Below are 26,119 nucleotides of genomic sequence, written 5' to 3'. Positions count from 1 at the left end.
AAACATGAACTAGAGACACAATTTATCAAAGAACAAGCCCAACAAGTGGAATGAAAGTGTGAACTACGAGATCTTAATAAGTCTTTTGTTTTTCAATCTTCAAATCATCCTCTATATCCTCTTCAAATCTATATTTAAAAAAAATTGGGCTTTATGGGCAATATTTTAGAGGTGGATGCCTAGGAATTCCCCTTTTAGGTAGGGGTTCGTAGACGACCCCTATTTTTAGGGGTGACACCCAGTCACACTACATTTTGGGAAACATGCTCCTCACACCAGGGACACATTTCCCCATGTCTTCCTCATATTCCAAAATGAGGAGCATGGGGAAACATTTTCCTAGTTGCCTCCTTAGTCCTGGGAGTGTGGGAAGTGAAAGGGGCATGCCCTAACCATAGGGAATGCATCTCCATAGGACACTGCTTAATGGGCCTTATTTAATAGTGGACCTAGTCCACATAACACTAAATTTTCCACCATACCTACTCTAATGGGCCAATAGGCCACCATAATACAACCCGTAGAATTTTATCAAGGTTTGAGCTACACTAATCCTATGGAGGATGTGTTTGAAGGACCATTGTGGACCTTATTTGTAACTTGACTACACGTACAACAATGAATATGTGAACCCTATTGTTGATGATGCAACTAATGGGAAAAGTATTTGTTCCTTTGATACTAATTTAGAAGACGTGTCACAAAACTAGAAAGTGCACAACCATGAGTTGTCATCTAGGCATTGCATGAGTCTAAATGAAGCTAGTTAGATTGGTATAGAGATGAGGTATCCACCTCGATATGAGGGAATAAAGAATTTGGAATATTTTTTGCATCATATTGAACAAAATATAGAAGGGGATAAACTAGTCCCTACTTTAGATGTTGTGTTGAAGGCACCTCCAGGGTTATGGTGGGACACACATAACAAGAACATGGATAGTTCGAACGAGGTATATGCTCTTGCTACCATTCATGTTTGAAATGAAAGTCACAACAAAGGGTTGAGAGGATCAATTTAGGATGACATATATGCTTTTGCAACCATTAAAGTTTGAAATAGAAGGGGTGGCAAAGGGTTGAGAGGATCAATTTGAAACCTCAGTACTCTACTTAAAGAACATTGATCCTACAATTCATATGAGAATTGTGTAGGAAAGTGGATGAGAGAAGAATGTCGTAAGTGGTTTTGGATTCATTGATTGATTGACACTTTGAAGATCAATCCCTAAAGCTTGGTATTTGCATGAAGAAGAATGACACCAAACATAGGGTTGAGATGTGATGCATTTGTATATTTGTGTCATCGTTAACCATATGAGTAAGAAACTTGAAATCAATATGACAAAGAGGAGCATCAATAATTTTTTTATTTACAAATGTCCTTTTCAATGAATTTGTCGTATCTCATGGGAAAAAAATGTTAAAATTTTAACCTATTTGGGTTGAAATTTTGGCTTCATTTTGTAGTCATGCCACTACTAGAATATGACTCTTAATGCATGGCAAAGATGTCCTTTGTAATGTGCACACCCATTCTTGGTTAATCATGTAAGTTGAACCGTCTTTAGCATACTCCTTTATTCATGGACTTATTTACAATCTAACTCTTTGGGATCAAGAACTCTACCATAATGGAGCATGGAGAGAGAGACTGCACTACCTAAATCTGCAATAGAAATTACCTTCTCGATGAAAGTGATTTAATATGAATTATAAAATGTAATAAATTATTTTCCATTAACATCCAATGAAAAAGGATCCCCTGGACACAATTTTGATATTAATAAACCATGAAATCTGATCTCAAACAAAAAGTGAAGCAAATGAAAAAATATCTTGTGAGTACAAATTCTAATGCTAATATAAAACATGAAGTTTATACACACCATAATTATATAAGTAGTACCCCTCTAAGCCCAAAATAACTTCCGATCTAATGCCCATATCATGCCAAAATATTTATAGAATCTGAAAAAGAAAAAGAAAAGATCAACAGTAGCAATAAGGTGGGCCGAAGGTGGGCTGAAGGTGGGGCCGAAGGCTCAATCACTTGGCATCGAATCTCATCTCAAACATGAAAGAAGAAAACACATCCTACCTATAATCCTTAACTCATTTTGTTAGAACACAACTTCTCTCAAATTCTTAGCTCTATTCCTTTGATTAATTTAGAATTTAGCAAGAATAAGGACTTAAGTGTAAACATTTCAAATTTTTTCACGGAATAGGGCATCTCAGATTAAGTTTAAAACCATTTTGTTTAAAATGTGTTTGTAAATATATATTAGCTCTATTCCTTTGATTAATTTAGAATTTAGCAAGAAAAAGGACTTAAGTGTAAACATTTCAAATTTTTTCACGGAATAGGGCATCTCAGATTAAGTGTAAAACCATTTTGTTTAAAATGTGTTTGTAAATATATAATTAGATTCAACAACAGAAGAAACCTGAAACCTTGAATTTTAAAGATTATATAACTGAAATTTACAATTTCAAAGAAATCTTTACAAAATTAAAATATAAATGGAATGAAAATGATGCGCTATTAAATGTGTGTAAATATGCCATCTATCGACGACGCCTTAACTAGGTCAATCTGAAGCGACAATTAAAGCTAAAGAGGCAGGGCTAGTGAATTGAGTACTGAAACTGTGGAATCACATGGTTAATAAATAAGTAGAGTAATTAAAGCAGAGGACGAAAGATTAAGTACTCTGTTGTGCTATCTTAATGAAATCACGTTTGCCCTCTTAATATCTGTGCTACCCGTTCCAAATGTGTTTCGATTACTGTTGGCTGTGGTAGCTCGAGGTTGATTGACCAATTTATTACAGGTAGCTGTGCAGACTGTAGGTGAGCTTGGGACACCGTGTTGAGTTGCATCAAATTATCCGTAGCTGCCGCTGGAAAACACATTCCTAATATCAGGTTTTCTTTTATCTATTTGTGTAATTTAATGCTTTGGACCAGATTCTTGCGCAGCATTCATAATTTTATGAGATTTAATCCCATGCCATTGAAGGCTGACATAATATCTTAACTGCGGGACAATATCCTCTGCCACTTATTTAACGCAGAGTAATATGAATAAATCAACCGTTTTTACTTTTTCAATTGGGTTTATTTTGATTTATCTTCCTCACCCAGACTCAATTCCACAATTCTTCAGAATGGTTACAATGATTTCAAATCTTAAACCCTAAACAATACTCTATCCTTGTCTATGGATTGGAGGGCAGGATGCTTAGTACATAGAAAAAGAAACCAACTCCACTAATTTGATTGAACATGATGTTACAATTGTGAAGAAAGAGTATGACAAGATAGTTTCATGAACATAGAGCTATATATATTGTGTCCATTGCCCATATTGCATTGCAAAGATACTAAGACATGGATAGAATCTTGGGAACCTGATAAGTGTGGAGTTGTGCTTTTGAACCCTACATCTGACTGGCTTAAAATAAAAAAATAAAAAAGGAAAAGGCAGCATCAATACAATTGACAACAAAATTGTCTGCTCATGGTATGTTTTTAACTCTCACCAACATACAGAATTAAGGAAGACAAGTACCCCTAACAAACACTGTTCTTTGAGAAATAGAGCAGGTTCATAAAAGTTAAGTCAGTGAAAACGAAAATGAAAACCATAAGTTAATCGGAGTTTGCATTTTGATTTCCTCGTATGAACTAACAAGCAGAAGTGAAGAAATCCACATGATTTAGATATCCCTTACCGTTCTAAGAAACTACAGACGAGTTGAGCCTGCTCATAGAAGTAGTGGAAAAAGTGCATAGATATTAAAAAATAAGACAGTTTGCAGTACTGTAACAAGGAACTTATATTTATAGAATATGGTCAAATACTAAAATCAGAACAGACCATTTTCAAACAATTATTAGAAGTACGCAACTTATCTGATCCAAGAATATTACAGTAATTATTCCAAAACATCATATCAACGGTGTTTATGGAATATGGTCAAATCACAAAATCAGAATAGACCATTTACAAACAAATATTAGAAGCAAGCAACTTATCTGATCCTAGAATAATACAGTGAGTATCCCAAAACATCATATCAATGGTGTTTACAAACATAACCCTGAGAGAATGTTTCAGATGGCATTGATATAATAACGGATTACACTTTATTGTATACTATAGCTGTACCTGGAATTGGAGATTCTCATGTTTTGGGTGCTCTCTCCACTTGAATTTCAAGAATATGATAGCTGATCTGCTCCAAATGTCTACACAGAGACCATTGCCTGAAATACTCATTTGCACAACAGAGAAGGATTCACTTCCATGTACTTTTTTTGGACGGTTTTCTTCCCTGATTGATGAGTAGAATCTGGTTTATGCTCCACCAAAGGCTGGCAAAAATAAAATACCTTATAACCATTTCCTGCATCTGACAGGCACCAAGTACTCTGCTAGAAGTGCCACTGCTTGTGACGAGAGCCTGCTAGCCTAGAATATATGTTCTGAAGATGATCTCGTTTCATTAAGCAAATCTCTCAAACTTCTTTTGCACTCAAATATTGAAATTTCAGATTCACAACACTCTGTGCCTATGCCTTTTATTTCACTCCCACGACGGGACCTTGAGGGTACTTTCTTGGAGGGTTCCCTTGCACTGTTGGTTATCATAAAATTCTTCTCCTGCCTAATAGTAGGCCTCTTAATGCGACTTGTGAGTGTGTTCCAGAAAGGAAATGGAATGCTTTTGCTTACTGATTGAAGCTCCTCCACCACCTGATCCATGGATGGTCGCCTTTCTTTATCATTTCTGATACAGCGATATGCAATTCTAGCCATCTTTTTAATTCCAGAGATGATCTTGGATGGGCTGAGCCTGGGATCACTCAGTTTGAGGACTTGATTTTCCTTTATCAAAGGCAGAGCCCAGTCCACTATAGAAGGTGGGTCATGACGGACATCAATTGCTTTTCTGCTGCTTAAGATCTCCAACAGAAGAATTCCAAAGCTGAAAACATCATTCTTGGTGCTCAGGTCAGCAGGAGTGGCGTAGGCTGGGTCTAAGTAACCAATGGTACCAGCAGGGGGTGTAGAGCTCAACTTGATGTCATTAAGATGACCCCTCAGGGCAAGACCAAAATCACCAAGCCTGGCGTTCCAGTTATCATCGATCAAAACATTTGAGGATTTGACATCACGATGGATTACTGGAGGGTATGCATTATGCAGAGCCTGAATGGCTTTGGCAGTCTGCAGGGCAATATGAACTCGTCTCGACCAACTGGGGGGTTTGGGATTACAGTGAAGAATGTCATAAAGAGTGCCATTTGCCATGAATTCGACAACCAACAGCCTCTCCTTAGAATGTTGGCTAATCCCAACCAGGTTAACAAGCCCAGGACTATGCATCTTGGAAAGTATTTCGATCTCATTTACAAAGGCACTCTCATCCTTTAGCCCACACCAAAGCCTTTTCACTGCCACAAGCTTTCCTCCTTTAAGGACACCCTTGTAAACAGAACCATGACTGCCCCTTCCAAGGAATCTCTCTCCCCCGAAGCTCCTAGTAGCAATCTCAAGTTCTTTGTAAGCAAACAGTTCAATTTTCAGGGGCCCTTCCTCCTTATCGGCCTCGCAAGAACCTTCTTCAATGGAGCTATATCCCATGAGTACTCACAACTTCCACACCAGAAAATAATTACACTGCATTCATTACCCAAACTAGCTAGAAGAAATGATCAGGCAGGTAAGGTCCTGATATTGAGCTCTGCTCCAATAAGGTCTTCCCTGGTCCTGCGCTCAATCACACAATCAAGATTGAATTACCCTAATGATGCGACACCATATACAGATTAATTCGAAAGTGCAATTTCTACAAACTAACAGAATTGTGCAGCATAGGCAGAAAACATGTCATCCCCAACTAAGGCAGAATTCAGATAACAGGGCAATGAGTCAAAATGAAACAAAATAATTTCAAACTCCTCATACCAAATTCTCTGTTGAGTTCAGCGATACAATCGAGGATTCCAGTCTTCATACCGCCCTCTATGCCCAATAAGCTCTGTACGACTTTTGCTTTCAAAGTTATGGTCTAAAATTGGGTAAGACCTCCGATTCAATGGGCAAAAGGATTTGTCAGCGATGGATCCATCAGAAACTGGGTGCTCCTTCATCGTGCAATTGAAACAATGTTATTCAGAATTTCAGAACATGATCAAACTGAATACCCAAAGAGTCCAATACTCCTAGCAGTCACAGATGTTGTAAACTCCGAAAACTCTGAAATTTCATTATAAAAAACAAACACGCGCATTATAGAACAAATAACAGAAAAAGAACACCCAAACAATTATTCTGTAAAACACGACATAGAGCTTTTCCATTCTTCCTACAATGTTTTTAACCATACCGAAAAGTTTGCAGATATTCTTTCTGATCCGCGGACACGTCTGATTGTAGTAGAATATGAAAATAATTTATCCCAATTGGCCCCAATTCTGCCGTGTGCAGACTGAGAGCTTCTCCATACCACAAAAAACTCATTGCGCGCTTAGATTCTCAAACATCTGTCATTGAAATCAAAATATATTGGCAAGGGCCTGCGAAAGAAAGCAAGACAAGAATTTAAAAGCAGTGTGTAAGGTTTCCGCGATCCACGCCAATCATGGCGAGGCTTGACGAGCAGATAAAGGTGATATTCTCATTTTAGAATTAAAATAAAGCATCCAAGGTCCACCCATTACTTTGGATTGTTCTTGGTGGATCTTTTTGCGTATGAAACGGGACCGTTTCCGCCAAAATCGTGATGAGATATTGCAGACCATGATGATTGTGCAACCAGGCAGGCCTAGTCCTGTCCAGCCATCGACATGGCCTCTCATCATTCAAGTAACGTGTGGGTGCGAGAAATCATAGCGAGAGAGAATAAGTGGAAGTTATGTTTGAGGGTCTTGTTACTCCATTTCTAATCTCTAATTTCCTAAAACCAATGTGATAAAATTAATCACAAATGTTTTTATTTGTAGGACTATTAATATCATAAAATGATATATATTTATTTATTGTGATTTGAAAATTTTCAATAAAAATGGTCAAGTTTTTAAAATCTTCACATCAGTTCTTAATATAATTAGTTTTTTTTATTATCTTCTCCAAATTATAAAAAAAATTGTATCTTAAATATTTATAAAAAAATTATTCAATTTAATTACACTACTAAAAATATAATAAAATTTATTATTTTAAATAAAAAGCATTAACTAAATTTATATTTAAAAAAGACCAAAGTAAAAATTAATAAAAATCACGTTGAAGCATGTAACTTGTGTGCAGACATAATGGGCCATGGGCCATGAAGATAAAGTGAAGGGTTTTGAAATTTTAAAAAGACAGATTTATAAATATATTTGACCAGGATTTATAATTTAGACATAATTTAGTGAGTGATTTATTTTTTAATTTATTTATTTTTATTATTAGAAGATATATAAAAAGTAATAGAAAAATAATTGATGATGAAGAAGGTTAATGTTTATTAAAATTTTAAGAAAGTAAAAGATTAATTGAAATTTTTTTTCAGAAGAAAAAAACCATATAGATTATATTAAGGAAATATAATGGAAATTTTTTAATGTACTATTTATATGATAAAAAGAAAGAAAAGAAGTGTTCCAAGATTTTTATAGTTTTGATGATTTAACATGTCAAGAAAGTTGGTAGTGTGTTAGATGTTTTGGAAATGAGAATAATGTAAGTCCCAGACAATCCAAGAGACAGTGTTTTTCATCTTCAACCTTTTTAGTATTGCAAATGTGACAGCTTTTTTCATCCCAAGGTGTTTTGGGAATCGACCAATGCCCTGTTTCACTTCGAAGGTTATGACAATTAGTTCTTATCTTTGCGATGTTAATTTTCCTCTTAGCACTGGTTAAGACAAAGAGATAATTATGGTTAGCAAGAGTGGGGTTGATCACCTCCTTATAATATCTCAACTTCCTTTTCCCCTCTAGCTCCTTAGCATCCCACAACTTATCCTTAAATTTGGAAGTAATAGTATTTTTAATATTATCTTTATTCTCGAAGATGATCTCCTCATTTATCCCCCAATGGTTGTGCCAAGACTGGGCATCCTTGAACTATCTGCACTTGAGCTCGAGGTGGGGTTTTTGATTAGAGTCAGAGGAAATTTTGGGGAACCTCTTGGCTTTTGTGTTGTAAACCTTCTTCTTATACATCATATACCTAAACATAGTCATGCTTTCAATGTGGGAAATGATGACTTCAATCAAGACGATAGGATAGGGAGTGTTTCCTTTAATCTTGAGGTTGTAGGGTATAATTAGTGTTTGGATCAATTTGATCTTCCTCCACGATTCTCTAGATATACTACAACCCTAAACCTCACAACCATATAAAATAACAAGGGTGACTAGAGTCTCAAAGAGGAGTTTTATTTTTTACTCCAAACCCAAAAATGAGTGGACTTACAATTGTTTTCAAGCTCATAATAAGCTTTTTGGCCTCCAATAATTCTTTTCTCAATGCTATAATTCCAATTGAGGTGATGATGTGAAGCTTTCTCCAAACAATTATTATCATAGATAAAACTATCCTAATTTATCTCTTTAAATTTAATTAATTAAAGTATTAAATTTATAATTATCACAATTTTCTATTCGATTAATTTTAATAAAATTATAAATTAAATAATTTAAATTTAAAAAAGATTTAATGAAATAATTTTATTATTTGTTGAATTGAGACTTCTGTGATCCATAACAGTTATAAGTAGAGCTTCGGCGTAAATCACATATAGAAAGACCTTTGTCGACGCGTTTCAAACCAACTAGTGTGGTTCATCGTCAGGACAAGTTGAAGAAACAGATCCTGCATACATGATCTATTTCTTCAACTTGTCCTGACGATGAACCACACTAGTTGGTTCGAAACGCGTCGACAAAGATCTTTCTATATGTGATTTACGCCGAAGCTCTACTTATAAATTTTATTATTATCATAATTCATTAAGTTATGTTATTAAATTACTATAATAAAAATATAAAGAAAAATCAAAATTTTAATCCAAGAAAAAAAAGTATATTATAATTAATAATATAAAAAAATAATTTAAAAAAATATAAAATATTTAAATATTAATATACATGTAAAAATATATTTATAAATGATATTTATTTAAAAAAAAATATTTAACTCATAAAAAAAATTATAAATTATTAAAGAGAGTTTTGTTGGAAACAAAAACCATGCAACGTGCCTCACTCAAATATATAATATCACAAAAATAAATAGACAATATTATAATAGGTTACGTGAATGTGGGTCCCATATTGAACAAACATATAGGTCTAATACGCGCATCAGTGCGACAAACACATAGATCTAAAAAGGAAAAAGCTCCCGTGGCGAGGGACCATGATGTAAATGGTTAGCCTACAAATAATTGGCTAAATAGTTAGTATGTGACATAAAACATAACAAGCACCAAATAAAATATATGAAAATATAAGAAAAACAAGAAGGCAAGTGCAAATGGTCACCATGGAAGGGATTGGGACTTTGAAATAGTCAAAAGCAGTGGCTTTAATCAAACCATGGGAAAAACCTATAATATATCTCTGTAACATATATGAACTCTAATCTATATTTATAACATATGTAATATAATGTCTTTAATAATGTAAAGTAGATACATTAACACAATAAATAAAGAAAATCTCTAGTAATAAAAAGTGATTAACTTAACACAAAAAATAAGGAAATCCCATGGTAGGGAATAATACAGAGTTGGGTGATGGGAAAAGGAGACAGCAAAGCATAAAAGTGGGGTATGTTCAACAATCTAATATCGCAACCATTAACATAATGACTTCTCACAATTACATTATACCTAATCCTCCCTTAATTATAAATTGTAATTGATAGATGAGTTTGCTTGTTTAATAATGGTTAGGTTGAATTAGGTTAGGTTTGGTTGTTGTCTAACTTTGATCTTTTAAATAAATAAGTGGGATAGTTTACATAGTTTTATATTTTAATTTTTAAAGATTAGTTATTTGTAAGGAGGATAAAAAGGACAATAAAGTTATTTTTGATCTTAAATAATATAAAGAAATAAAGAAATATGTTTTTTATGAAAATGGGTGAAGTCATGTTAAACAATTTGTCTTACTCTCAAGATTGTATTTACTTATTAAAAAAATTAAAAAAAATTAATAATATGAGATTTATTTATAATAATCAATCTTTTTAGGAAATGGGGGCAATACCTAAATGGGGCAATACCACATAAATACTAGCCAAATTCTTGTGGATTTTAAAATTTAGTGAAAATATTTGAATTAGTCCATTTTCACCATTTATATTAATCTAACAACTTTGCAATAAACACAGTGGTGAATAAATAAGTCATAATGGCTAGGGAACGCTGAAAGACTGCAATAAGAAGGGGACTTCCATGTGTTAAGAACAAATCCCATGATTAATTTTTTTAATAAAGCTATGAGGAGGGGGTGCAACTATATGGCTTTCTCGACCATCATATGTCACATCAATTTAATAAATTAGGAGGGCCATTGAGGGTCACTCCATTTTTCCACCCTTTTCACACCTACTTACATGTAGTTTCCTTGTTTTCACTACAAGGAAAACACCTTATAGAAAAGGTTTTTTAAGAGGTTTTTAGTATTACAAGATTAGTTAAAATTTCAAAAAACCTTCACTACAACCTTCACCATTTGTAGTGGAAGATTTTGTGGCAATGTAAACAAATGTTCATTATAACTAAAAAGTTTTGGACGGGTAGAGGTTTTTGTGGAGATTTTTTAATGATGCTTGTAGCATATCTAGACACACCAATGTGTAATTTACTTAAAGGCATTGGAGCATACACAAATGTCTCAAGGACTAATGTTATTACATATATTACGCACTCGCGTGCTCCTTATTTAAAAGCACCAGGTATTTTTTTTTCATTTTTATAAATTGCACTTTGTATTAATCAAAATTCAGATGTCAAATGTACATTGATCTTTAATTTTGTCCCTTAGGATTTGGATTTCCTCATCATACATCACAAAATAAGACCAGGACAGATATTCCCACACTAAACAAAACTTAGAAGTCATACAAGGTTGATAACTAAGACCAACGATTTCTCCATAGTCGTGCAATTGAGTAGGCATGCAATCCTGTTGAGCAAAATATCCCATGCTACAAAGCCAAGATATAGGCGATTGTAACAATACACCTAGGAACATCAAATGACCAATCGAGGGCTAAAAACATTGTCAAACAGACCCTTTTGACTGGGACAAAGACCAACCATAGAGATGCCAAACTATATTGCAGACCCTCTAAGGCTCTTTTCATTCCCAGAGGAGGAAATTGTGGTTGGCACTCTCACACTTGAACTCGAAGGGTCCATAAGATCTCCAATGTTAGACTCACACACAATGTGGCCCTCCACGTGTGCGAAACAAGAATTGATCATGTCTAAACAAATCCTCTAACTTCTGAGCGTGCATTTGATGTCTTCCAGGGTGGAAAGACATTGCATCTTTCTGCTTTCTTATCCTTAAGAACTAGACCCAACAAAGTTTTCATTTGCTAGTGCAAAGCGATTGAATTCAGGTATTGTTTCTTCCTATCCCTAGTGTGACTAGGGTCAGGAACCCATGTCGACATATCCTTTAGGAGTTCTAAATAAGAATGGGATTGATGTTCAATCCCTGCTTCAGTCTCTAGCTTCTGCATTTCCTTTCTTGTTGTTAGTATGAAAATTCTTAGTATGTGTACCAAAAATGTTTCACTTGAGTCACTAGTGACTAGTGACCCTAACAACAGAATATGGATAGAAAGCCCTCTATTTATAACAAAGTATTGAGCCAAATTGGGAAATAGAAAATAATAAAATATTATTGACTAAATCAAAATCTAGTTGCTGTGAATACTTTATTATATTTTTTGAGAGGGGAAAGATATTCAAAATGGTCAAATATATTTATTTAGAAAGTGGTTGAAGTAATTAACAAATAAAAATGATTTATTAATAGATTTGTGAGAATTAAGAAAGAAATAATTATTAAATAATGGTTTAATAATTATATCATAAGGAAAATATGAGATAAATAAGGAAAAATAAATAAATGGTGATTTATTTAATTATTCCAAGGTGATTAACTCAAAAGCGATAAGAAAAAATTATCAAATAATGATTTAATAATAAATGATGTATTTTGATCCACCTAGTAAGAAATGGGCAGGTGATCATTTTTTGGGTGATAATAGATTGTCCCCCACGTAAGAGTGTCAAGGGAAAATCGTATGACTGAAATACATTATAGGTTGCACTTTCAAGAGACAATGAAAGAGATTCAGAGAGAGAGAGAGGGAGAGAGTGAGAGCGTCAAAACAAGGAAAGGAAAGGGGCGAGACCTAATGAGATGATAAAAGTCTCATATTATTGGTAAGTACATAATCTAAAATGAGGTGGGGGAGGCATACCCATACCTGTCGAGATAACTAAGTACAAATAATAAGGATGTGCCCAACAATGTGGGTCTGAGCAACAAAGTACATGATACATGATATGCTGGCATAAATGGGCTAGAAAGTGATACAATGATACCATGAATCCCATATACATAACCTGTCTAGAAAAATAGAGGCCAAGACTAAATACAATAATATTTCTTGACCTGCATACATGAGACATAATTCCCCTCAAATTGTCATGCTGGGGGAAAATTACAACCAAAAAATCCCTATTGAACATGAAATGGCTCTGAAGATTTGAATGCATCATTTGAAGGAGACATGCATGTTGTGGGTGCTACAAGCGGCGAAAACCAAGCTAGTCAAATCTATGGAACTGAATCACAAGCTGGATCATAATCTGCTTTCATCCGAGCGTGTGGGGGGATACTTGAAGGGCCACCCCCTCATGAGGCCTGGAACATCTCATACACACCCAAGAAATGTTGGTACAATCTGTTGGATCATGGGACCATCAAGTGTTTGATTCTTGATCGTGCGATAACGAGTTGAAGTCGAGCACGTGAGAAATAACCAAGTCACAGGGAAATGATGATTCCCTATGTTTTATTCGAGGCACTAAACAATTATGAAGGATGGAACCAAGGTACATTGCTCTCTATACCTCTCAACTGGAATAGATATGTTGAAGTTGACAGAAGAGGGCATGCCAGAGTTGAGGCAATGATGATTCCTCAACAAAGGCACGAGGATCATAGTAATTGGACTGATATACTGACACCAAAGATCATGGGGGAAGGATAAGATGAATTCTAGACTAACGACTTCCCTTATCAGACAATATTGTGCAAGGTTGACCTAATAGGGACTCACTTGATTTTAGAGGGGATGGTCAATTACTCAAATGGAGGTCAGTATAACTGGAGGCCAACTATGAGTGAAATGGGATGAATGCTATGCAAAAAAGTATGATGAAATGTAACAAGACATGATGTAACTTTGAAAAGACTCCATGGATGCAAGGGTGACTCATCTTAGATGCTTTGAATAAGGGTGACTCAATGATGCTGCCACAGGGGTTAGGCCCAAAGGGGACCATAAAAACATGATTAAATAATGGTTACTCATGAAAAAACTTGACACTTAAGTCAACAAGTCCGTGGGAAAAGTGGTGTTAGGGTAAAGGTGACTCATATGAATAGATTTGATTTGAATAGGTGGCAAAGTGAGAATTCATGGGAAAAATGGCTTCCAAGCAAAGATTCAAATTAGTAAAAACAAAGAGAGACACATTATAGAGAACGGTGAGAGATTTTCAGCAGTGCTAATGGTTCATTAAAATGAGATACTTTTTACTCATAATGGTCAATGGGAAAAATAAGGTTTTTCCTGTAAAAGGGCTTCTTACCCCTAAATCCAATTCATTTTCATAGTGAGTTGTTGGAGAATTTGGAGAGGAGGAGGAGGTGTTAAATCTTGGCGAGCTCATAGCAGAAAAACCAACTGTCTGACTTCAGATCTGCGACTTTTAGGTAGGTGACCTTAATTGTCTAAAAATGGTCTTAATGCTTCTTGGAAGGATGGTTCCGAGTGGAGAATTAAGAAAAATAAAATATCACGAGAATGAACTAATAAAGGAGGTCTAGGATCATCCCTATGCACCAAGTCAAACATGGGGCTTTGGTGGTAAGTGTGGTATCACATAAAATAGAATATTTGAAAATATGGTATCAAACATCTACAATATGTGATGAGTATATGGCTTGTCGGAGAGGCTGGTAGGAAAAACTATCTGAGAAATGGAAGGATAATCGACCATACCTATATCTTTGGGGTCTAGGCCAAGAATTATGTTAATCAAATGGGAAGGTGGCCATGGGTTCCATCATGCCCCTAAGCACGAGATATTTCACCCTAGCATATGATGATAGAGGGGAATTATCAGGTATGCAAAGGTGGGAATGATGCCCCTAGCTGGATGATATTTTGTAGCGCCATTGTTTTCCAAGTGCTCAAATAAGGGATTTGAGCATTTGGCCCAACTATCACAACTAGAGGATGATGAGGATATGTAGTGGCATGGGTGCCCCCCAATTTAGTATGTATGGTTATAACATGTTATGGACATGTCAAATGTATTTAGTATAATGAACTCTAAACAAATGCTATGGAGGTACATAATATGGTTATGCACAATTTTAATGATGTGGTTTGCCATTTGTTTGTTTTATGAATACCTTCTTGTGGGAAGAATGGATGAATATAGTTGGAGAAAGGAAATGGTGGATTGTTAATCTCATGTGCTACCACACATATTGATCCGAACATAAAGTGGCATATACCCATGGTATTCATTCACCCATGGTATTTATCCACCCGTGGTATTCATCCATCCATGGTATTGCAAGTGACATCCACCCATGGTATTGTAAGTGGCTTCTACCCATGGTATTCATTCACCCATGCTATTTTCCCACCCATGGAATTTACCCATGGTATTGTAACTAAAAAAAGACTATATGTAACAAGTCATATTTTGTAAAAGGAAAAATTGTCCACCACAATGTAGTTTTTATATTTATTCTCTATTTTAATAAAAAAGTTTCTTTGTGGTTTTTTTTATTGTGTGTTCTCCTCTTTGCTTCTAGCATTTCATTTTTTTTGGATCTTGTAGACCTCCGCCAAGATCCAGATCAATAGAAGAAGAAGAAGAAGAAGAAGAAGAAGAAGAAAGGAAACATGCCGAAGAATAAGAGCAGAATTGGCTACTAGAAGAGGAGAGAAAATAGTTACAGGAGAAGGAATTTGCTCAAGAAATCAAAGAACTGATTGTGATTCTAGACATGGAGGTGGAATTGGAGCCACTAAACCAAGATGTTGATCTTATGTCGAGCTCAGCATATCACCATTCAGTCCCCCCCTCCTCTGACAGTAGAGCAAGCTCCAAGAAAAGAAGAGGAAATTGTTCCTCTTAATGATGGTCCAGTCATGGATACATACAATCTAACTTATGATGAGCTTCAAAAGAAGATTGTACAAGCAAGAAGGAAACATTTTCTAGATGATCTTACATCTCCTGAATTCATTAGAGAAGGGGTGATTTTAATATATACCAGGAGAAATCCAGAAGCCATTGTTGCAACCAACTTGGCCTTTGCAAGTGCTATCAAGTCAAACATGAACTACCTCATGTCCGAGAATAAGAAAATGGCAAAGAACTTGTAGGCTGCAAGGTAACAAATTGAGAATCTCCAAGACTCCAAGAAGAGGTCCTAAAAGCATCTCCTGCATAGGTATATCTGAAAGAACTTAAGGCAACCATACTTGATGAAGTATCATCATTGGGAGAAACCATGCAGAGCCTTTATGAGCAGCTTGTCACCATGCATAAAGAAATTGTTCGCTTGCATGGCATGCATCAGAAGTGCAAGGATAATGCTAAATCCCTTAATTTTTTTCCATATAACCATCACTTCCATGCATGAGTGGTCAATGCAACACAAAAAGGAACCGTCCGAATTGGCAAAGAAAACAAGGCAATAGGTAGAGTTGGAGAAAGAAAAATTTTGGATGATCATCCAGAGAAACAAACAACTTGCCTCATTCATCGCCAAAATTCAGGCCTCACATGCACAATTATACAATAGCGTAGATTTCATGGTGAAATCACATAATATCATTTTAGTTGGCTCACCCATGGAAGCCAAGCGCATGAATCAAGTCAGGCAAGAGGTTGAATAATAATTGGAATAACTCAAGCAGATCGCCACTAAGGACTATATAGAGGTGAATAGGAACAATATGCAGAAGTACATTGGTGGCCCTGTCCAAATCAACACTATGTTGCTCCTGATGAAGAAGGAAAATCATACTGGTTCCAAATTAGTCTACCCAGATGCAACGGAGGCTAGAGTCCGCTTCCAACTTGATCCATCACACTGTTTGGGGAAGTCATTGCATCGTACGAGGCTTGGCACTGTTATGTGACCGAGGAGATACAAGTTGAGGCAGCTAAATAGATTTTCCCCAAACTCAAGCTTAAATTTTTTTGTCTTATTAGGTTGTCTAGTTGACTCTACCCAATTTTGTCTTACATGGGTATGAGAGATATTGTAATATTTTTTGTAATTAATTGTAAGTGAAATTTCAAGTGTCAATTGTGGAATGTGAAGAGTCATTTTGAAATGAAGTCCAAAGGTCATGGTCAAAGGAAGTCAAACAGTCATCAGAGAAGTCAAAGAGTCACAAAGGGAGATGAGTAGTCACCCCTTTTACTATAAATATACCCTCATTAGTTATGTAAGGGGATTTTGGCCAGGCTTTTGGCTTAGGAGAAGAAGCTTGGGAGTTTTGAGCCTTGGATTCTCCGTAGCATAGAGGGAGTATCTTTCTTTGGAGGAGCAGGTGTTGGTTTCATTTTCTGCTATTGGGACTAGTGGTTTGTTAATTGTATATGTATGCTTGATACTTTCACTTTAATAAAATCTCAGAGCCGATACATTTTCATGCATATGTTGTGAATATAGTAGAATTATTCTTGTTATGTTTGCAATATATGTTATTCCTTTTACGCTAATGCTTATGAAATATTTCATTTGAATTAGTATGAACCTTTGTGAATGCGTATTATTGTATATTTCCATCATGGTTAACTTGTGAAGTATTTTGCAGACTAACTTGTGATGTCTTTTATGCTCGTGTGTTCCTTTCAAGTTACATACTATTATAGGCTTCTAAGGGGATCACTCATTTCCCCTCGTTGTGTTAGAAACTTTCATGCAATGCACTTGAATCTCCACAAAGTCACACACTTTTTTCACCAAAGTCACAAATACATCATTCTATGCATGATCACAGCCAAGGCATAACATTAAATCCCACTATTTCATCAATTGGGTTGTATTTTGGATGGGGCTCCTACTCCAAACGGCGTGAGGTCTTATTGGGACTTCATATCGGGGAGGGGGGGCTAAATGTTGGTGGTTTAAGCACCATCAACAAAAAGGAAAGCTACGAACCTTTAGAACGTAATTTGAAAGTCTCAAAATGATTGAAGAATAAGACATTGATGCTTACTTTATTTTGATAGATGAAGTTGTCAACTCTCTCAAAGGACTAGTTGAAGACATCAAGGATAAGAAAATTGTCTAGAAAGCTATGAGATCACTTCCAGATCGCTTTGATGCCAGAGTTAGTGCCATAGAATAATTGAAAGACCTAAACAACTTGTCAATCAATGAGCTTCATGGAATTCTTATTTCATATGAAATGCGAACAAGAAACTCAAATCACAAAGAAATTTCTTTCAAAGCATCAAAAACATCAAGAAAGGGGAAGATTTGTGATTACAACACTGATGATTTTGATACTAAAATAGAATTGGCGCAATTTTTCAAGAATCTGAAGAAAGGATCCAAAATCAAAGGTAAGTACCCTCTCACTTGTTTTATATGTGGTGAAATAGGAAATTATGTTGCAAAGTGTCCTTTCAAGGATGACAGTGATGATGAAGATGTAACCACCCTCCTCCCACATCTACCTAGGTAACCAGCCAATTAGGGTAAACATGTGACGAGAGACTACTATGATAGGATTCAACCTCCTTGGAGACCTTAAGGAAATGGAATCGATGGAAACACATCAACCATACCTTCCACATCAACAAAAAACATTCCGAGGAGGTAACCTAGCCACTCAGGTATCCTGCCCTTAGGTCCCACTAAGATTTTTGACCTCTTGACCTGTAGACGCTCTCATGATATGGGAATGCAAACGTCCAGGGATCTTTGTACGCTCCCACAATCCTACAAGCCTACGTCTGTGGAATTTAAGGCACTTTTCTAGCCCAGAATTTCGGCCGCTGCCGAGAACTTGTTGTAACTTCCAGAATCCATTAAACATGTGATGACCAGACTGATAAACCAAAAATCAACTTCAAGACTAGGCCTAACCATCCCCAACTGGGACTGAGATTATACCAAACACTTGGCATCAATGCAATCTACGAGTCTAGGATAGAAGACAAAACATGAACGAATGAAAACTCTTATGAAACATGACAAGAAGTGTTGAAAATAGCAACAAGAAATGTTAAAAATAGAATCCAGAAATTCTAATTTAATTTGTCCTTGAATTAAATTGTGAATCAAAATTGTAATTCTTTTCTCATAGAAACTTGTAATAGTTAACTAAGTTAATTTGACTTAGTTAACTTAGGAATTTCGAGTTGGAAGTCTTTTGGAAGTCATGTATATGTTCTCCCTAAGTTTTAAGGGTCCAGGATGAGTTTAATTGGGAGTTGTAATTAGATAACTCAGTTTATTGAGTTATGCTCAGTTAAATTAGTTCTAACTGTTTGTGGAACTAATAGAGGATTAATAGTCAAGTGGTGCATTGGTGCATCCACAAGTGTCACTCTAGTTAACTGAAGATTCCCTCATGAGAAACTCATGCATGTCAGTTCAGAGAAAGACCCAGTTGAGACTAGAGTGCAGGGACAATGTACTATCAGTTGTATGATTTACTGAGTTGTAAATATCATGCATGCAATCAGAGAAGGACCTAATTTTGGATTGCGCAGTTATGGATGAGGAATTTCCCTTTAAATATGGGCTAATTATCTCAGGAATTGTGTAAAGAATTAGAAGCTTGGAGGCTTGGAAATTTGGCTAAGTATTGGCCAAAGGAAGTCATCAAGCGAAGGATAGGAAATACTTGTGCAGGTTAAGCTCAAGGTTGAGCATAGCATATTGTATTCATCCAAATTATTTGACCAAGGGTGCAAGGAATCAAGGGATTGGAGAGCAGCAAAAGAGGATAGAGATTGGATTGAGATTTCTTGTGAGTGGGGAGATTGATCATACTGAGGGCTGAGATTGTTCTTGTGAGAAAAAGCATTGTATTATCATCTTGGATTTCTGATTTAATGCAATATAGATAGTAGGGGTTTTGGGCTAAGGCTTTCCTCGGATACATATTGTTTTATGTGCCATTGATTTATCTTCTTCTTGTTCATATTGTTTTCATCGAATATTGGCTTCCGCTGGTTGAAAGTAGAAGTAGATTCTTGTCCTGTGATTTAGTACATTGCATGAGCTTGTGAATCTACATGAAACTCTACATGGTATCGGAGCTGAAGACAATATAAAAGAGAATAATTATGGAGCTCTAGTTCAGAGCAGATCTAGAAGACCCTATGTGCAGACTTCTTAATGGAGCTAGAAGGCTTCTAGTGGGAAGATCAGCGAGCCAATGCTTAGTGACACAAAAGGATTTGTGATCATTGATATTGGCAGATTGAGGAGCAAGAATTATTTGGGCGGGAGATTTGCTGATCACATATGAATTTTTTTGTTAAAAGTTTTCAAAACCAAATAGCAGATATAGATTCATTGTGAAAACATACCCAAATTCAAAAAAATATATATTTAGAATCAGAGTTCGGATGAGGGAGATATCGCCAATTTAAAATCAACTCTTCTTTTAGAAAATTTTGTGACGGCGGATGTGCGAGTCAAGAGCCTGTATGCACTTGAGGTACAAGATGCATGCAAAGCCTTGAGTAGCAAGGAAAAGGTTAGAGACTTGGTAGTTGAGAGAGAGAGTGAATTACATCTCAACATGAAACCCCAGAATAAGCCTTAGAAGAAGTTTTAGGAAGTTGTGGAGCAGCCACAACTAGAGAAGTTGAGAGGAGACCGAGTGGAGGCATTCACTCATGCAAAGACCTCTAGTAGGGGGAAATTTCAAGCCAAGTAGGCAGAGGGAGCACGTGAAGTCATACCTCCAGGTGATAGGTGGGGTGATGTGAAGTGATAGTCCCAAGAGGGCCGAAATTGGGAAGGGTCCATTGCAAGATTTTATCTCATGGATCGTACCTTGCTATGGGAGCGTAAAGTACATAGTAGTGGGAGGAATTAGTGGCAATTGATGCAATCAGAGATCATAGTGACAAAGGCTAGAGAAGTCAGTAACTGAAGAGAAGAGAGAAGGGTTGACAACAATGCAAAAAGGTAGAGTCAACAAAAGCACAGAGTTTTCAGTCGATAGAGGCAATAACAGTTAGAGACTTTGATGACAGATGCATCATGCTGATTCAGGTTGGATGTTTGTTTTGTTTCTGGAGTTCCTGTAGCAACAGAAATAGAGAGAAGTGTTGCATGAAGAAAATTCCAAAGGTTTAGGATCAGGATCAAGTTGAATCCCTTTCTTGTTGAGAGGGAGTGTTGAAAATAGCAACAAGAAATGTTAAAAATAGAATCCAGAAATTCCAATTTAATTTGTCCATGAATTAAATTGTGAATTAAAATCATAATTCTTTTCTCATAGAAACTTGTAATAGTTAATTAAGTTAAGTTGACTTAGTTAACTTATGAATTTTGAGTTGGAAGTCTTTTGGAAGTCATGTATATTTTCTCCCTAAGTTTTAGGGGTCCAGGATGAATTTAATTGTGAGTTGTAATTAGATAACTTAATTTACTAAGTTATGTTAAGTTAAATTAGTTCTAACTGTTTGTGGAACTAATAGAGGATTAACAGTCAGTTGGTGCATGGTGCATCCACAAGTGTTACTCACTGAAGATTCCCTCATGAGAAACTCATGCATGTCATTTCAGAGAAAGACCCAATTGAGACTAGAGTGCAGGGACAATGTACTATCAGTTGTATGATTTATTGAGTTGTAAATATCATGCGTGAAATCAGAGAAGGATCTAATTTTGGATTGCGTAGTTATGGATGAGGAATTTCCCTTTAAATATGGGCTAATTCTCTCAGGAATTGTGCAAAGAATTAGAATCTTGGAGGCTTGGAAATTTGGCTAAGTATTGGCCAAAGGAAGTCATCAGGCGGAGGATAGGAATTACTTGTGCAGGTTAAGCTAAAGGCTGAGCAGAGCATATTGTATTCATCCAAATTATTTGACCAAGGGCGCGAGGAATCAAGGGCTTGGAGAGTAGCATAAGAGGCTAAATATTAGCTTGAGTTTCCTTATGAGCAAGGAAATTAATCATAATGAGTGTTAGGACTATTCTTGTGAGAACAAGAATTGTATTATCATCTTGTATTTATGATTTAATGCAATACATATAGTAGGGGTTTTGGGCTGAGGATATCCCCGGATACATATTGTGTTATGTGAAAAGGAGTAAGAACAACAAACAATGTATACATTCTCAGCGAGATACAAGAAAGATGTTATTTCAATCAAATAGATGAAAGTTGGTTATGGCACAAGCAATTGGGACTTTTAAACTTTGATAATTTGGTGAAGATTAGAAAAACTCAAGCAATGAGAGATATCCCCGTTTTTCAAGCAATGAGAGATATCCCCATAATTTCAAAACATGAAAAGGTTATTTGTGCACCATGCCAACAAAAAAAGAAAACAAACACCAACTTCAGGAAAAAATAATGCTTGTCATCAAACCCACTAGAAATAATTCACGCAAATTTGTGTAGGCAAACTAGAATTCCAACTTTACAAGGAGAAAATTACTCTATATTATTTGTAGATTATTATACTAGAATTATGTGGGTATTTTTCATAAGATTCTTTACAAGGAGAAAATTACTTTATATTATTTGTAGATTATTATACTAGAATTATGTGGGTATTTTTCATAAGATTTAAGGCAAAAACACTAGAATGTTTTGAAGCCTTCAAAGAAGCAATTGAAAATGAAAGTGAGACAAAGATCAAATGTTTAAGGACATATAGAGGTGGAGAATTTACCTTAGGGGAATTCAATGAATTTTGTGAAAAATATGGAATCAAGAGGAAACTATATGTTTCAAGGACTCCACAACAAAATCGAGTGGTCGAAAGAAAGAAAAAATCCATACAAGAAACTACAAGAACAATTTTATTAATTTGTAGTTGATTTACAACCCAAATTTTGGGGAGAAGTAGTTGGGGCAACAATATATATTATGAACATAACACTACTCTGGGTGAATAGTGATAAAAATCTATATGAATTATGGAAAGGAAGACATTGTTTATAGAAATATTTCATAATATTTGGAAGTAAGTATTTTATGAATATTAATGGTGATTCACTAGGAAATTTCAATTCTCATGTTGATGAAGGAATCTTTCTTGGATACCCTACAAGAAGCAAGGCCTACAAATGCTACAATAATTGCTTGTGAAAGATGGTTGAAAGAATTGATGTAAAGATTGATGAGTCTCTTCTTGAAATGGAAGGTGAAATCAATGGATAATATCCTATCATTGGATATCCATAAAAGATGTTGCAAAAGAAGAAAAGAAGTCAAAAAACCAAAAGGAACCATCTCAAACTCCATCAAGGTAATGTTTGTTCAAAAACATCATCCAAAAGACCAAATTATTGATGACGTATATGGTGGAATACAAACTCGAAGAAAGATGACAAATACACCAAAAAGGAACGATATTGCCTTACTATCCACAATAGAACTAGAAAATTTCACTCAAGCAAGAAAGGATACTCATTTGATAAAAGAAATGGAAGAAGAGATGTATAAAATGAAAAGAATGGAACATGGTAGCTAGTACCTCATCCAATGGATAAGAATGTCATAGGAACCAAGTGGGTGTATCAAACTAAAATATATGAATATGGAAAAATCACCAAAAATAAGGGAAGGATGGTGTGCAAAGGGTACACTCAAACTGAAGGAATTGACTTTGAAGAAACCTTCCTCTTATTGCCTAGTTAGAGACTATAAGGATATTTTCAGCATTTTCTTGTTCTAAAGGCTTCAAATTTTATCAAATGGAAATAAAATAAGCATTTAGAAATGGTGATCTAAAGGAAGAAGTAAACATGCAACAACTAGAAGGGTTCGACTTAGCAGAAGGAAAATATTTCGTTTACAAATTGAAGAATTCCCTGTATGGATTAAAACAAATTTCAAGATCCTGGTAGACTAGAATTGATCACTATATTCAATAAAAAGGTTTCAAGAAAGAAATTTCAAGAAGCAATATTTACATGAAGATGGATAAGGACAATTTGCTAATCACACTAGTATATGTGGGTGATCTGATTTTTGGGAGCAATAATGATGAAATGAGTCATAAATTTTCCCAAAACATGTCAAATGAATTTTAAATGTTGATGATTTGTGAGTTTTCTTACTCTCTTAGACTTCAAGTAACACAAACCAAAGCAGGTCTATTCATATCATAAGAAAAATATCTCAAGGATATACTTAAGCGATTTGGGATGGAAGAATGTGCTATTGTGAGCACACCAATGATTACAGGTTGCAAGCTAAGTAAGGATGAAGAATATCAGATGTTAGATGCTACTCTTTATAGATCAATGCTTGGAGGTCTTCTATATCTGACAACTTCATGAACATACATCATGCAGGTAGTAGGAATGGCGGCAAGATTCCAATCATTCTTGAAGGAATCTCATATGCTAGTTGTAAAGAGAATACTCAGATACCTGAAAGGCACTCTTGATTTTGGACTATGGTACACCCTAAGAGAGAAAATCTTACCTTGAAAGCATATACTGATGCAGATTTGGAAGGAAACATTGATGATAGAAAGAGTACAATTGGGAATGCATTCTTCTTGGGAGATTGTATTGTATCTTAGATTAGAAAGAAATAATCATATATATCTCTCTCCACAGTTGAAACTGAATATATAGCAGTAGCATATTGTTGTATACAAATCCTATGGATGAAGGAAGCCTTGAAGGATGTCAACATAGAAATAAATCAACCTTTAGCATCTATTCTGACAATACCATTGAAATCAACCTCTCAAAGAATAGAGTCATGCATTAAAAGACAAAAAATATCTCAATCAAGTATCACTTTCTCAAAGAACAAGTTATAGAGAAGAACATCAAAATGGAGTATGTCAAAACTAAGGAGAAAATTGTGCATATCATCACAAAACCCCTACCTCGAGAAGTATTTGATGATCTTCATCAAAAGAGGGGGGTAATTTCTCTTGCATCCCATTAGAGCATCCCTTTGGTATTTATGTTAAAGGGGAATAATATGATAGGAGTAGCAACATGATGACATGAGGAGCATGATGATATGGGGAGCATCATGATGACAAGGGGAGTATCACTTGAAGAGATCATTGCCATAAATAAAAAAAGTCAAAATTGTTGAAAGAATTTTCTATTGATGTCAAAGGGGGTCTTAATGAAGATAAAAAATCACATAGGAGGAAGGGGGACTCTAAGCTCTTTCCAACGAGTATGTACTTTCTTCTTAACTCCTCACCATTGGAGAGAATTCGAATTTACAAATTGGAAAATCATATTTTGTGTCTCTCTTCAAGTTAGCCTACATGAACTCAATTCAAACCCTATCCAAAAGATGTGTCTATTCAGAACATGGTCAAACAAGTATATATAGAAGAAATTCTTTCCGCATTTCAGTCATCCAACTCGGCAAGGTAGAGAAGAAATATTTCAGACTTGAGGTAAAAAGATAAGTTCATACCTGTTACAGGTCTATTTGGGCACATCATTCCCAACATTAAGATTAGTACTTTTATGGCTCATCAAACCCTAATTTAGTTGCTACATGCCCTAGACAAGTCATCACATTGAATTCCATTATTCTTGAGAGTTTCTTGGCATGAAGTCATCCTGAAATGACTCCTTGAGGAGCCAGCGCAGCCTTGGTTAGGGGTAAGTGCTCTACGGAGCACTTAGGCCCATTCAAGCCTGCTCTACAGAGCACTTAGGCCCATTCAAGCCTGCTCTACAGAGCACTTAGGCCCACTTTGACCTGCACTGGGCGAGATTGAGCGAAATCTTCGTAGGGTTCTGGGAATATTCCTACATCCTATATCATTCTAGAATATTCCCAACTCTTATCCTCTCCTATGAGCTTGAAATTGGATAGGGAATGAATCAAATAAACTCCTATCCTCTCATCCCTTCCTCCATGGAAACTAACTCTAAGTTTGGAAAACCATTCAATGCCCAATTTATGACAAAACCACCTCCATTTTCCTATAAATTGAGCACTCATCATAATCATAAGGGGTTGGAATTTGAAGGATTGTAAGGAGATACTGTTGGTTTGAGGTTTAAGATCATAAGAAAGTATTGTTATGCTGCCGGAGTTTTGTGCTTTTGGTGTGATGAAGGATGGAACTCAAGCTGGATGAGTGACATGGGATCAAACTTCTTTGGTTGTAACTCTTCCTTCAACTTAATAAAGTTGTTTACACCTTTTCCCATATTCTTGTCTTTATGTATGATGATTATATGTGTAAATAATTTTGATTCCATTTGCTTATAGTAGATATATCTCTTGCTTTGATTGGTTTTTTGTCCTCTGTTTATGATTGCAGGTGCTGATTGAGCGAATTCAGTTCGAGAAGGAACGATGAGAGCTATTCAAAGGAGACAAAGGGAAGCAAAAGATAACAAGTAGGTCCCTTGTCTTATTTATCTTCTATAGGAAAAGGTTAAAATCTTTAATTCTGTTGTTCTAAGTGTAGCTACCCACTTAGGAAGTTGTGTTTATCTGTAGATGCAAAATTCCACATAACAAATTGGCGACTCCGCTGGGAACGACCATCGTTCCGGGTAGTTTATCCTTGTCATAGTACACCCTAGTAGACTTTACTTGCTTTCA

The 26,119-nt window shown here is 35.6% G+C and overlaps 1 pseudogene across 5 annotated transcripts; it reads right to left on the bottom strand.

The window, feature by feature from the left end:
* Positions 1–3,917: 3,917 nt before the first annotated feature.
* On the bottom strand, positions 3,918–6,914 carry LOC149220638 (serine/threonine-protein kinase-like protein At3g51990 pseudogene; annotated as a pseudogene). Of its 5 annotated transcripts, none has more exons than XR_016249299.1 (4): positions 6,736–6,914; positions 6,402–6,591; positions 5,981–6,271; positions 3,918–5,782 (listed from the first exon to the last, which is right to left on the bottom strand). The product of XR_016249299.1 is annotated as a serine/threonine-protein kinase-like protein At3g51990 pseudogene, transcript variant X3 (transcript). The 5 variants fall into 5 exon arrangements; XR_016249300.1 differs by having other exon boundaries at positions 6,402–6,558; XR_016249297.1 differs by lacking the exon at positions 6,736–6,914 and having other exon boundaries at positions 6,402–6,700.
* Between the last annotated feature and the right edge of the window lie 19,205 nt (positions 6,915–26,119).

Source organism: Pinus tabuliformis, chromosome Q (genome assembly GCF_031772625.1).
Source record: "Pinus tabuliformis cultivar Carrire ecotype Pingquan chromosome Q, CPIR1, whole genome shotgun sequence".
In the NCBI taxonomy this organism is placed as follows: Eukaryota; Viridiplantae; Streptophyta; class Pinopsida; order Pinales; family Pinaceae; genus Pinus; species Pinus tabuliformis.
Note: the sequence above shows the minus strand (reverse complement) of the source record. Positions and strands in the feature narration are given on the sequence as shown.